Source organism: Phalacrocorax aristotelis, chromosome 5 (assembly GCF_949628215.1).
Source record: "Phalacrocorax aristotelis chromosome 5, bGulAri2.1, whole genome shotgun sequence".
Lineage (NCBI taxonomy): Eukaryota > Metazoa > Chordata > Aves > Suliformes > Phalacrocoracidae > Phalacrocorax > Phalacrocorax aristotelis.
Window position 1 is genome coordinate 52,193,969 of NC_134280.1, and position 14,298 is coordinate 52,208,266.

Genomic DNA, 14,298 nt, shown 5'->3' on the forward strand with positions numbered 1-14,298 from the left:
CAAGCTATGGAATGTGATTAGAGGTGTATTAAAATCAGACATACCTTCCGGATTTTAAAAAAAGAAAAGAAAAAGGTTTAATGTGCTTGGAGGAAATGTTCACCACTACTCTGGATGAAAAAAAGAAAGTGAAAACATATGAGGGAGGGAATCAACCTGTAATGTCTTTTCTTGCTGGTTTTGACATTAAGGTTCTTTGCAGGCAAAAAGGGAGCCTTCCAAGCAAGAAGGTGGAGGGCTGCTTCTTTTGGCTTGGTGGCGGGAGGGGTAGAAGGGAATAGTTGTTTCTTTTTTGCAGTGGATTGGTTGCTAGAAAGGTCTTTTTAGCAAAATTATCCAGGCATAATATTCCCCTGACCAGTTCTTCTAGCAGCAGCCCATGTACTGATAGAAATCTAGCAACTTAGAGATGCTCAGCAAGAGACTGAGAAAGGCCCATGCTTTGAGGTGTGGTATGCTGACTACATACCTGCACACCGGCATCACACCTACAAAATATACACCTTGAAGAGCCAGATACGCTGAAGCCTGTGGTTCTTCATCAAGCAGGCATGTAAGTTATACTGAGGAAGGAGCATTTGGTGAACATGTGGGAAGGCAGTTTTTCTTCTAAAAATAACAGAATAATTTCCCTTTCTTTTCCTATGTTGAACTATGCTGATACCGGCCCATCTCAGACAACATATTTTTCAGGGGCTGGAGCTCCAGGATGAAAAGTTACAGCAAAAGTGGAAGGATATAAGAAATTTAGGAACCTAAAAGTATCCAGGCTGCTCCCAACCAAAGAGAGAGCTGTCCAACCTAAGAATTTTTATCCTTATGTCTGTTTTTTCTATTTTCCCCCAAAAATTTACCTTACAAATACCTTCAGACCGTTGTCATTACAAAAACATTACTGCTACATTTTTAAACTTCTCAAAATATCAAAAATGTGATAATAGTAATTCCAAAATGTAGGATATTTCTGCTATAGGCATCACATCAAAACCTCTAGCATCTATAAAACTTGATGGGTTATTTTCCAAAAAAACAGATACAGAAGGGATTTCACATGAATTCTGGTTTACATTCATTTAACAAAGCCTCTCACACTGAGCCCATTACATCCTACCCAAAATGGAATCAGGAATTACACAGAAAAGGTGAAAAACTCAGAGTGTGAAATGCACTTAACAGCCTTTTAAATCCAGCACCTAGTTTCTTCATCCTCCTGTACTAATTGAGAAAGGCACCCCCAGGAGGTCATTCAGCCCACCTAAAATCTGATTGGAACATGTAGTACAGCTACGCTTGAAGTTATCATTCCATAGCAAACACCATTAAAGCAGCATTCAGAAGTAGCTTCTGACACCTGACCCAGGAAGATGAGTGCTGGGGTCGTTTTAACATGAACAATCTTAACTCAAAAGAAGAAAGCACATTATACTGCAGGAAAAATGGAGCTAAGCCCTCTACACCCAATATTTTCATGCACAAGCTCTAGTTAGGGCTGTGATCTGTCATCAGTGTGGTGGGTCATTACCCACAGGTATGATGTTTCTTCTGTCAATATTTGTTCTGCAAATAAGTGGATTACCTGCATGTATATGTCTCTGCGATGGATTGTAGGTTAAATTTTTATCAGATCACAGAGGGTGTAACACAAATTTGCCTACATTCATTTCAAAGAGCTATGCTCCTTTCTCACCCTGGTGATTTACCACAGACTTTTCCCAGTAATATAATCCCTGGGACAGAGACAAGATCAAAAGACAAAATAAATGACAGAGCAGGAAAAAAATTCTACTTCTTTAGGTATAATATAAAATAACATAGCCAAAAGATTTTCCATGAGAATCAGTTTTAAAGATAAAAATGGCTTTTTGAGGAAACGTGAATTCATTTTTTAAAAAGAACAACCTTAAAGGAAATTAGAAGAAAAAAATAGATTACTTTTTTTTCCATTCTCATTTTCATAAACTTCTGAAAGGTAAGGGAGAAGAACCTACTGAAGATGTTAATTTGACAGTCCTTACACATCTTTATTACATATCTGGTGGAAATTTTTCCACCATGCTTTCTACTCACTGTACAAATTTTCTTACAGCAGTGGTTCCTACTTCAAAGTGAGCAGAACTTTAGGGGGAAAGTGTCACAGAGGTGAACAGAGGATTACACTTTTTTGGACCATGCCTGGAAAACAACCTACCTTACTAAGCTGTCATGGAAGCCAAGATTATGTTGAGTCATTAGACCAGGATTTTCCAGGCAATGGGAGCTTTTAGGTTCCTTTGAGGCTCCTGGTTCAGTGTTCACCGCCGTTTTCAGACAGTAAATGGTGGGGTTTCCTGACTTCAGAGGAAATAAGTATTTGCATTCATATCCTAGTGCAAGAGTGCTATATTCGACTGATTGGGTGGGAAACTCTAATTGGACTTGGCAGTGAATATTCATTCTTTCAAACCTATAAAGGGGACTTTCAGAAATGCTCTCAGTCTAAATGCTTCCTTGAGCAACACCTGATCTAACTCAGAAGTTAAGGCAAGGAATTTTGCATTTACAAGGACAATGAAATGCTGCACATGAAACGAGAAGCAGGTTGAGACACGTAAGTTCCGAGTGGGTGATGAAGTCCATTTTTAATGTTGCACAGCACTACAGTTAGAGCTACTAAGTAGCGGGCATTCAGAGAACCACTTGCAAGTGCTTGCAATGCATTATAATAGCATTGAATATGAGAAAAAAAAAGAACAAATTATATACTTCAAAATTATCAAGTGAAAGGGGTGGAGGAATGGGAGATTTTGCAAGTCTATAAAAGAAAAATAACCATAATTACAACTATAATCTTTTCTCCTGTACATTATTTTTGTATATTTGTTTTTAGTTTTTTCTCTGCTTCCTGTTAATATGAAAATAATATCTTTCACAAGCCACTTCCATTATTTTTTTCCCAAAGGAATTAATTTCAAATAAAATAATATTTCTGCTTCTTTTACCCTTTTTCTTTTTTTCTGTCCATATTTTCCCTTTTAAAAATTAGTAGTTTCTTTTTCTAACTTATTTTAAACCAGGCAGTTTTCTGCTTGATATTCTCTCAGCTAATGCCAACTAATGTTTTTCCCTTCTCCTTATAAGTCCTTTTTACTTTTTATGAGCTTCTTGCTTGCTTCTTTCGGATATACATATACCTATCTCAAGCCCTTTACTGTAATATTTATGGGGTTCATATATGTGTACTCTACTGTCTTTATAACTTTTTTGTGTTCTTTTTAAAGGAAAGTACTTCTCTCTTCACTTTCACACACAGAGCTAACATTTTTATTGGCCAGATAGAGAATATGAGCTCTATTTTGACACATTAGTGTGTCAAAGGGAAGAGTAAATGAGTTTGCTTTTGGTTTATTAGATATTAAAAATGTTTTACCTGTTTCTTAAAAAAAGTTGACACTTTTTTTCTCTATACCTCATCCCATTATAATTATATATGAAGTGTCCATGCTGCTATGGCTTCATATCTCTTCTGGTTTTGCCTGAAATTCTAACATGCAAATGGACAAACAATCAGCTTATTCCCAAAAATCAGCTATGTAACAGCCATAGCTGGCAGGCAGCGTAACTTCTTTTTTAGACATATTTTAGCACATCAGCAAAAACAATTGTTCAGTGGAGGGCTTACACGCTTCAAGATTTTTTCTGCTTTCTCCCTTCCCACTACTGATGACGCAGCTATCCCTCCTCCCTTGGATGCACACACAAAATCCAAACAGTAGGCCCAGATGAGGAGCTGTTATGGGTGAGCTCCACAGCTCTAGGACAGCAGGGACCTGTCACTAGATGCTGTGCCAGGTAATAGGCTGAAGTGTTTCTTCTGCTTTTCTGCATAGCAAGTGCAGAAATACAGCACAGCCCTGCATCCTTGGGAAGCTAAAACTGTTTTACCCAATAGCTTTGGGCTTTGTATCTGAATTTTGGAAGGAAATGTTGGCTAGGAGTCTCTAATTTTGAGAAATGCAACCATGAAATCACAGGGACTTCAGATGTAGTTATACTGGAGCGTGTTACAGCTGTTAAGGCCTATGCATCTTTTTGCATTACTTGGAGAGGGGTCATTAGTGTAAATTCCAAAGGAATAAACCACTTGCAGAAGCTCAGCTTCCTCCCAGAGATCTGCATATGATCTACCACCCCTCTACACATGCATGGGAGCAATAGGAAGATAAGACCTCTGTTGACATGGAGCAGGGATTCTTATTTAACCCTAGAACAGATATAATGTTATTTCAGGAAGCCACTGAGCAGAACAAGGATCCCATATTGTGAACTGGTTACCTCTGACTGTACCTCTGTATACAGGGGGAGATGAGTTATATCTTTATGAGCCATTCTTATAATTACTTTTTACCATTGAAAGGTATTGTCACTGGTGAAAAAGGTCATTGCATCTGAAAGAGCTGAGTGCAGGTTCTGAACCAAAGTTAGCTGTGCTAAGACTCCGTTAAGGTTAGAAGCTACTGTCACAAATATTCTGAACTATGACTGGAAATGAGAAGTCATGTTTGGAGATATCTTGAGATTTGATCTAGGGACCATGAAAAGAGACAGGGGAAGGGAGGAAAAATATGTGCCAATTCTTGACTGCTACATTCATAATGTATATCACATATGAAGAACTCTAAACATTTTCCTGTGTGCTTTCTTTGTTCTGAAATATCTAATCTTCTTTTTTTTTTTTTAAATGAGGAATATGCGTGTAACTGCGCTCCAGAAAAGAACACACAAACTTTATATGCAAGGCTTATGCCTAGCAGCAACTTGCTGAATACTAGTCTCAAGCTATTAGGAAATGTAGCTGATTGCTACCCAAAGACCTGTGATTTTGAAATATTTAAAGGCATGTAACTGTGAAGGGCAAGAATAATTTGGAGTAAGACCTGCTTAAGTATTACTAATCCATCAAATTTTAGAAATCAATCATAAATCCTCCCTAATAGTAGAACTTTTCCTCCTTTATAGCCTGAGAAGGATGGGGTAGGATATCAATAAGGAGAGGAAATCTGGGAAATTATGCAAACTGGTGGCTGTAACCACACTAGGAGATCTGCAGTCTCTCCCGAATTCCACCACAGACTTATATGAGGGCAAAGAACAAGCTACATGACTGCTTCATGTTTATTCAGAGTGTGAGTTGGACTAGGAAGGGACTAGATTGCACTCTACATGTGTGTGGTGCTCGGCATTATGGGGTTCTAATCTGTAGGTCTTTAAAAGTATAACAACAACAACAAAAAAATCACATACTGTTATCCTTTATACCTGAACTGAACTCTGTTCTGTTCCAGTTGCTGTTTCAGATTGCCACCCAGCAAGATCCAAGAGTTTTTCACCAATTTATTTAGAGCGTCTCCAAAATATTTTCACCTCTTTGCCACAACTGAAAAACACCACACTAGTAAAACACATTTACAACTCTTCAAACTTACATAGAAAGCCAGCAATTTCCTTTTCTTTGTAGTTTCTAAATCCTTTTTTTTTAATCTGACATCCTAACTAAATGTTTAAAGACATATCAGTGAACCCCACTACACTTAAAAGAAAAATACTAGTATCTTTGCTGTTATCTCGCTTAAATTACATCACCTTTCCCATGCCAGTATAAAAGTAGCTAGTTTCCAGGCTTTTTCATTGCTGTTATGTTCTTCTCTTTCTTCTTACTCCTTCCAACCAGGTCACTGCTTCCTTCCTCCCTCTTACCTCCTGGCTATCTTTCCCTCAGCCCAGCACTCTTTCTGCTCCTCTGACCTCTGCAAACTCACCCCAGCAGAAACACCTGGAAGTCTGGGGTCAACCTCCCAGCCTGCACTGAGAAAAATAAGTGTGTTTACGATGAGATCTCATTTTTCCTATTGACACAGCAAACTTGTTGGGAATTGGTCGTCTGTCTGGCACTGTCAAATCTGCTTTTTAGAGCATTACTGAACAAAAAAATTAAAAAAAGAAAGTCATTATCAAGACTATTCTGAACTCTGAATGTTGCTTTCTGTTGACATGGTTCTTGAAGCAGCAATAAATGGTGGCTGTCAGTGTGATCCCAGGTTGAGAGCCTCTTCCATCAGCACCGTGATGCAGTGAATATGTCGTGAAGGAGGTCCTTGTGGACCTCCTCATTCACTGAAGAGCTGTTTCTACAAATGGTACATGTCTTGTCTAGCTCACATCTGTCATAACAGGGAAAAAAAAAAGGAGAAACATTAGCTGTGGGTGACCGACAGAACACAAATAACTGGAGGGGAAAGAGGTTTAAAATGCAGCTCGTTTCCCTCCTTGACCTAGTCCTAGCCTTAACTGTAACATCTCGGAGGTAAATGTTCGGGGAGGGGGAGATGTTTTTCCTGCAGGGTATTTTCATTTTGCACGCAGTTTCATGAGTTTCTCCTTTTATGAGAGTCTTATGCAATGCCTTGAGCCTGGCAGAACGGGCTGTGGCAGGGTGTTTTGGCATTTCAGTCTCGTGCTTGCTCCTTCCAGTTGAAGGAACGCCTCCAAGAGAACAGGTCTGTAGCAGGTGAACTGATCAGCCGATTTCACACACACATCCACTTTCACTGGACCTGGATAAATACCTGCAGTAATTCTTTGCTAATATTTACTCAGAAAGTTGTCTCTCTATGCATATGCCATGGAACAATTACACTATACCCTGCTTCCACACTTTCTAACCTTTGCACTTGCTTTTAACTAAGACCATTTTTCCATACATTATTACTTATGTGCCATCCACAACCTGTTCTGCTGTTTATTGTTTTGTTCTTTGGTTGCAAGACCTTTGTGTCAGAGAGAAATATTTTGCCCTATAATTACGCATCTAGCAAAGCAGAGGTTTGACCTGAGACCACGATATATATGTATATATGCATACATATATATATATATAAAAGAAGAATAGCAGGTCAGCCTCTCTTTATATGTTCATGACTTCATACCACCTTCCACAGCAACTTACTCAAGACCAGCTGTAGGTCACTCAACTTCACTCAACTCCTTCTCCTTTTTTCTCAGTTCATTGTTCCTGTACTGGGCCATCTTCCCTCCATTCCCAACACTTCATTTTTACCAGACATATGGTCTGAGCCATTTATTATAAAATACAGATCTTTGCCTGCCATAAATGTGGAACATGCAAAGCCCAGTCTGTAACCAGAGGTAAGAGAAAAGAGTGTGATCCAGATCAAACTTTCTCAGGTGTTTGGAAGATGTAAATTATGGTTTCAGTGTTAATGTTCAAGTGTACATCTGGATCACCAGAGTGGAGGGCAGAGAATCCTAGCTTAGCATCTCTTTTAAAGGTTAACAGTAGTTGCTGCATGCACCTCTCTTACAATACAACATGGACCAGACACATAATTAAATCAACAGAGCTAGATTTAAGTAACTTGAAGAGGGCTGGCTTACAATACCCAAGAATTTACCTCCATTAATTTTTGGTAACAGAATAGAAATTTTCCAGCCATGTGCTTCCAAACAATGGTTTCCTATGATATTTGATGTAAATATGTATTTAAATTAATGTCAATTTTTCAGGTTTTTCAGGCCAATTTTAACCAGAACAATATTATAAGACTGCAGGACTGTCACAGATGTAGGAATAACACATGCTATTCTCATTAGCTTAAATTTAATAGACAGCAAAGAATATATACCTTGCTAGAAGCCTGCTTCAATTTAAACAGAGGGCTTAACCATGAGACTGAAGTGTAGCACAGCCTTTCTTCTGAAAACTCATCAAAGGGAACAATGTGATCCCCTGTTTAGGGAGATCACATATTAGAAATACAAGTCTTTTATAGCTAGGTGTTCACATCCACTGGGTTTGGGATAAAAGAAAGAATTCCTATCCATCCTAAAGCATTAAATCTTCTTTGAGTCATTTAAAAATTGTCTATACACTGATATTATAATCAATCCCCTCTATAGAGTAGACTAAACACAAACCTAGTTCTATGTGCTTGTAAACCAAAGTCAGTGGATTTATGCCCATTTATAAAAAATTTGAGCTGGCCAATTGTTACTCTGCCAGGTCTAACCTGCAAGTTTAACTGAACTTTGCCTCAAGTCCTAGTTTGACTGACTTTATATTTTTTTCCTTTAAAAGAGACTTTTCCAGTCTTTCAAAAGAACTCATCTAAGCTATAAATATCTTTATCTTATTTTTAAGTATTACCTTATTACACAGTTAAAAAACAAATTAAATACTGTCAGCAGGATTTCTTCTAAGTCACTCTGCAAAAATTCAGCAATGGTCTCAGAGATGACAGCTTTTCAAAGGTTACTGCCTCTTGCCTTGCTGGCTGCAGAGCTAGTGCAGTGGTCAGATACCTCTGGAAGGCTGGTTATTAAAGGGGATATTAAAGGAGATCAGCAAATGTCACAGGAAACAATTTCACAAAGGAGCCAGAGGGTCTGAGCTGGCAGAAAAAGCCAATGTTAACTGGTCCAGGACACTGCCTTCCTTGCTTCAGCTAGGTAAGGATCAATAATCAAACAGCAGATGAAAATAGAAACCTTAAGAGTTCTGCAAAAAAACTTACTTCCATTTCATCATTCATAAGAGAAATTGCACTGCTGTGCAATGCACTTTATGCTTTCATATGAAACAAGCATTTCTCTAAGGCCTTGTGTATTCCCTTCATCTTACTTCAGACCAAAATGATTTTCCTTTCTTCCAGCAAGAGATCTTCATGACTGATGTGCCTTCAGGCAGCCTTTCTTGTTGCCTTACCCTTTGGCAACAAGGAAACTCTCCTTCCAATCTTTTGCACTACTGGTTGCTACAGGCAGCAAGAGACTGAGGTGCCTTGCCACAAACACTATGTACTCCAGCATGTGTCCTTAATTGAGTGGAGAGATGCAGCACTTTCAGGCAATTCACCTTTTGCCTTAGAAGTCTCTGCTTCTGTCAAGTTGGAGCTTATTGGTGAATCTTGTTTCCCTGTCAAACAGCATTAATCATGACTCCCCTGTATAATCCCAAGATTGCATGATAGTGTGGAAAGCACCGCTTCTACCCATATTCCCAGTGTAAGAATCATGTTAGAAATGTAACCCAAAAATTTTTCCATGATAAGGTAGGTGTTATTTTCTGTACTTACCAAAAGCCACATCCTAGCTGGCACCTTGGATAAATATGGAAACTTCAACAAATAAAAGTAGACAGATATTCTGTAACTCCCAAAGATGGCAGATACAAATAAGTGATCTGGAAGCTGTTCATTGGAACAAATAGTTGTCAGAATAAGCACCTCTAGCCACAACCATCAATCATTAAGTTCATGTGAATGCAGAATTTCTTCTTTAAGTGGTTTTTGAAAATGAAATGAATTATGGTAAGAAGGGTCAAAACATTTCTTCCTCATTTTCTGACCCTACCAACTAGAAAAACGGCCTTTTCCCTCTTTGTGCCACAAAAAGTCTGTTTCGTCCAAACTGCCCAGTTCCAACTCCCTCAGCATCATCACTCTGTTCTCACATGAGCTTTGCTCCTTGAATCCCTACTTCACGCCTTGCCAGTACAGAAAAGCAGCTGAGAGAGACTCTGCCTTTCCCCAGATGCAGATGCCTCCCTGTAGCCCTGCTAGGAGACAGTCAGGGCTCATTAGTCAAATCTCTGCCAAACAAGTGGGAAATGGGACTTGGAACAAGTCTTGATTTGGGCTGAATTTCACTGGACAGCACCAGAGTATGTTCCAAATTTAAAGTACAGCTACTAATTTTCCAAGCAATGAAAATTCACAATCTTGTCAACAGGAAGTAGCCTGCTGCAGGTAGTCATGTTCTCAAACAGCCAAGCAAACAATTGGAAGTCACAGGATGATCACACAGATGTTTGATATAATTAATTACAAGGACTATAGAGTCAATATATTTCATTATTTCAACCATAGATTTTACTACAGCTAAAGACAGAATATACTTCACAACATGGGGTTTAACCTGACCACGGTGTTTTCGTTCAAAATAGTTAAATTTCCTGACTGACATGTGTTGATCTGTAAGTGAATGCAATTATGGAAATAACCTGTGGCATAGCAGTGCCCTGACAGATTTCCAAGGACTCTGTTTATCTCCTGCTGTTGCTGTACCATAGCTATCAACCAGAACATGCCCTTTCAGGTGTGTTGCTCCCTGTTTAGTCAGTAAAGAATGAAGCTCGTGCTGACTTCAGGGTCATTTCCAAGGACCTGCAACAGATACAGGGATGTTTGTCTCTTCTACTGTGTAAAAGATGCCGTCTGACACCCCCAGAAGCCATATGCAAATAGGCATACTTAGCCTATATGCTGGTTGATTTTGGTATTTGGTATTCAGCTAAGTATATTTAAACTGCTTATTGCTCCACAGTACCCACCAGGAATAAATGATGCTTATATTTACATTACACTGACCAGGAAACGCCTTCAGGTAAAATTGTAATTTTCTTTCAGTCATTGGAGAAACAAACAGACTTAACCTTGTAGTGCTTGACATGTGAAAATTTGGCTGAACAAGAATTACAAATTTGGGACCTTTATGGTTATGGGCTGTATGGTTACTATCAAAAGAAAGCCAGGTGTTTATCTGGGATAAAATGAAGTGGGAGTTCTGTACTTAATTATTCCTGAACATGAGAAATTTCCTTTCAGATTCCTGTCTGCACAGCAAATCTTAGTATTAAACATACATTTCTGCGTGGAAACCAACCAGTAAATGGTATTCTTTGCTATTGTTCTTGTTCTCCTAGATAATGGTTTGAATAGGCTAGTCCTTGTTTTCACAGATGCTTGGCTCAAAGTTGTTCATTTAGTGTTTTGGCACCAGAGAGAACAACTTTTTGGCAATGCTGTGCATTCTCTATGGCTGTGTACGTGCTAAATATTTTTTAAAAACACTGTGATGATAAGAAACCGTTCTTCACTCCAACAGAAAATACTGGCATATTCAAACAGCACAAAGTTTGCACGAATAACTAATAACTCCCAGAATAGGAAATTGCTAAGACAGGCATTCTAGAAATTAATAATTTATTAAACTAACATAGCAAATTATTAGTATGTATTATACTCATTTCAAAAATTATTCCAGTTCTTTGTATGAATATGTAAATTGATATCTTTTCTGGACAAAGTTCCACTGAGTGTTTCATTAATGATTTGCATAATTGCATTTCTTGATGATACCCACCTTGGATGGGCAATAAGTAGTCTGGAAAAAAAGAATTGGCATCAAAATTAGCCAGATAAACTGGAAAAACAGCTAAAATTAAGACCAGAACATAAAAACTATGTGAGCAGTTGATTTTGGGTTGGCAAAAGGAATTTAGGAATTGCGGAGGGTATTAGGTGCCAAAAGCCATCCAGGAAAGTGGCATAGAGTTTGCTATAATTTCCAGTTAGCGTGTTAGTAAAATAGCATCATATCACTTCCATTCAGTTATTCTCTGTTTACCATTGAGTAAGTTTTAAACACTTAAGCTTCCAGGCCACTGCTGCACAATCTTATGTATGCAAGCTGCCAAGAATTTATACTGCAGCTTCAACCTTATTAGAGAAATTCTCAAATCAGACTTCAATCTGTAACTACCAGATGTTCTTATGACGACTACATTTACTGCTAACAATAGTAGAGTGTCAGGAATCACCATCAAACTTATGGCTATCCTCAAATAAAGAAGTCAAGGACATACTAATGAGACCCAAAGTGTTGGGGACATGAAGAGCAATTGCCAGTAAGCTGGATAGCTGCATAACTCTCTAAATACATTATTAATGATCAGGGTGAAGCTTCTTTTTAAGCTTAAAGAGGTTGCTTGCAGGTTATGGTAGTGACACATGAAGGAAGAAATATGTTCATAATACCTTCAGTTCAGTTCAACCCCTCTCAATCGCATTTCCAGAGAGTACTCTTTTAGCTCACCTTAACTGGTGTCGCAATACCTTCAAGAAACAGTGTGCTGTAAGCAAATCTCTTCTGTGACTGTGGACAGAGCTTAAGACACAACATTACCATTCTATAAGATACTATTAACAACTATCATTCCTTCCACTTCTCCTCCTTTATCTCCCAAAATTCCCATGAAAGGGATACAAGAAAATTCTCTGCATGCCTGCTGGGCACATTCTGAGACAGCACTTCCATCAAGGGTAATTTTATTCTTTGTGGTTATTGGAATGAAGAGAAAAAGCAATGCAGAGGAGATCTTTATCTGGAGCTGTTTCGCTAATACTGCGTGATACTCCAATATCACACCATTTCTTCCCTGGTTTGAGTAGGTGCACGTCAAGAAGGCTGCCAACAAAAGCATTGTTTCAGACTTCCAGTATTTCAACAAATACTGTTTTCACACTATGAAAAGTACCTCTGAGTTTTAAGTGCCTTTTTTCCAGGGAATGGCAAAGGCAAGAGTGATTGAACTTGTGTACCCAGAGTGTGGGCACTTAAAATCATCACCAATGCCATAGCTTTGGCCTCCACCCCTTCTTAGCAATTAACCTGCCATTCTGTGTTATTAAATACTGAGCTTTGTTATACACTGCCCTAGACAGTGGCTAGGCTTTTTATGTATTTAAGATTTTAACAGGATTTGTCCTCGTTAATCTCATATGTTGTAACTGTACAGTGTAAAAGAGTAATCGCTCTTTACACAGGAAAAGTGTCCTTAGACCCATTTATTTACCAATTCTCTTACAACTCTGGCTCTGACCAGGTTTCTCAGGTGTTTCTACCCTATCCCTTTATTTACCAAGGTGGGAACCAGCACAAATCACCATCCCTTCAATGCCTCTGATTTTTAAACTTCTAAACTAGAAGCCAGCTGTGCATATCTGATTTTACTTACCACACAAACCCCCGTCTTTTTCAGTTTAGAAGTTAAAAAGACTCATATTCCAAGCCCATGGAATTTTCCCCTAGCTTCTCTAGTGGAAAAGTAGATTGTTGAAGTAGATTGCTTATCAAGGTGGATCATCTCCCAGGACCTCTGAATTTAATGAATTGTACAACACAGAGATAATCATTACTTTCTGTAGACTAGAGGGCATGCTGAGCAAAGGTCTTACTTTTGGCTTTGAGAACAGCATAGTAAGTTTTGTGAATATTTGCAAAGGAATCCTTCAGTGGACAAAGTTTAATTGAATTATCAGGAGATTTTATAGGTCAGATACACTGAAACCTGTTTCTACTATCTAATAATCTAGGCTATTATAAAGTTGCATGGCAGAAAATGTACAAAATTTGCATTATGAACTCCTAGTAATACTTACAAGTTCAGCTTGGAACCACTAGAGGGGAAAGTGGTTGCAGTAAGAAAACATATTTCCTTAGTGAGTCTGGATTGATGGAGCTTCAAACCATAATGTGCATAAATAGCTCAGTAATTATGAAGTGTTATACAAATTGTAAGACAAAACACTAAACCTTTTTAATCTTTTGATACATGGTTGTTACAGCAAAGTTGAAATACACCACAAAGCCTAAAAAGTATGCTGAAGTGGCTGTTGTAGAGCTCCAATTTGGTCAAAACACCTCATTACATGCAACCAAAATGATTCCTAACACAGTGAACAGCTTCTCTCACTTTTTTCACCTATAGGCAGTATTTTGTCTTGATCTGATCCACCTTCACTTAGTGTGGGATAAAACTGAACAGAGTTCCTGGGAGCTGAAACTCTCCATGAAGAAGGCGGCAGTCAAGCCTATTTTAGCCAAATTTTAACGTAATTTTTCCGCAAACTCCCTTAATGCTCAGCTGGGCAATGCTTCAGCTGCTGATGTATGTATGCTTCCTCCCCTTGACTCTTCCCTTAGAAAAATAAGTGTCATTTAGCGATGTTGAGTCTATAACAGCTAAGGCAGCTTATCAACAGGTGCAGACAACTCTCTGTCACTGGGAATCTCGGAGCCAAGAGGGGATATTTGCCTAAATGTTTTGCCCTAAACCAAAAGTAAATTAGTAAGTTACATGAAAAAATTACAGGACAAAAAGTGTTTGAGCATGTTGTCTGGCTTATTCTCCAAGGCCTTTTATATGGTCCCCCACAACCTCCTCCTGGGGAAATTAATGTGTTGTGGCCTAGACAAGGGGTCTGTGCAGTGGGTGGGGAATTGGTGGACAGGCCGCACCCAAAGGGTGATGGTAAATAGCTCCTTTTCCACTTTTCCAAGTGGCAACCTGTCACAAGTGGGGTCCCCAGGGATCAATATTGGGCCCAATGTTATTCAACACCTTTATAAGTGATCTGGATAATGGCATCAAGTGTAGCCTGATGAAGTTTCCAGATTACACCA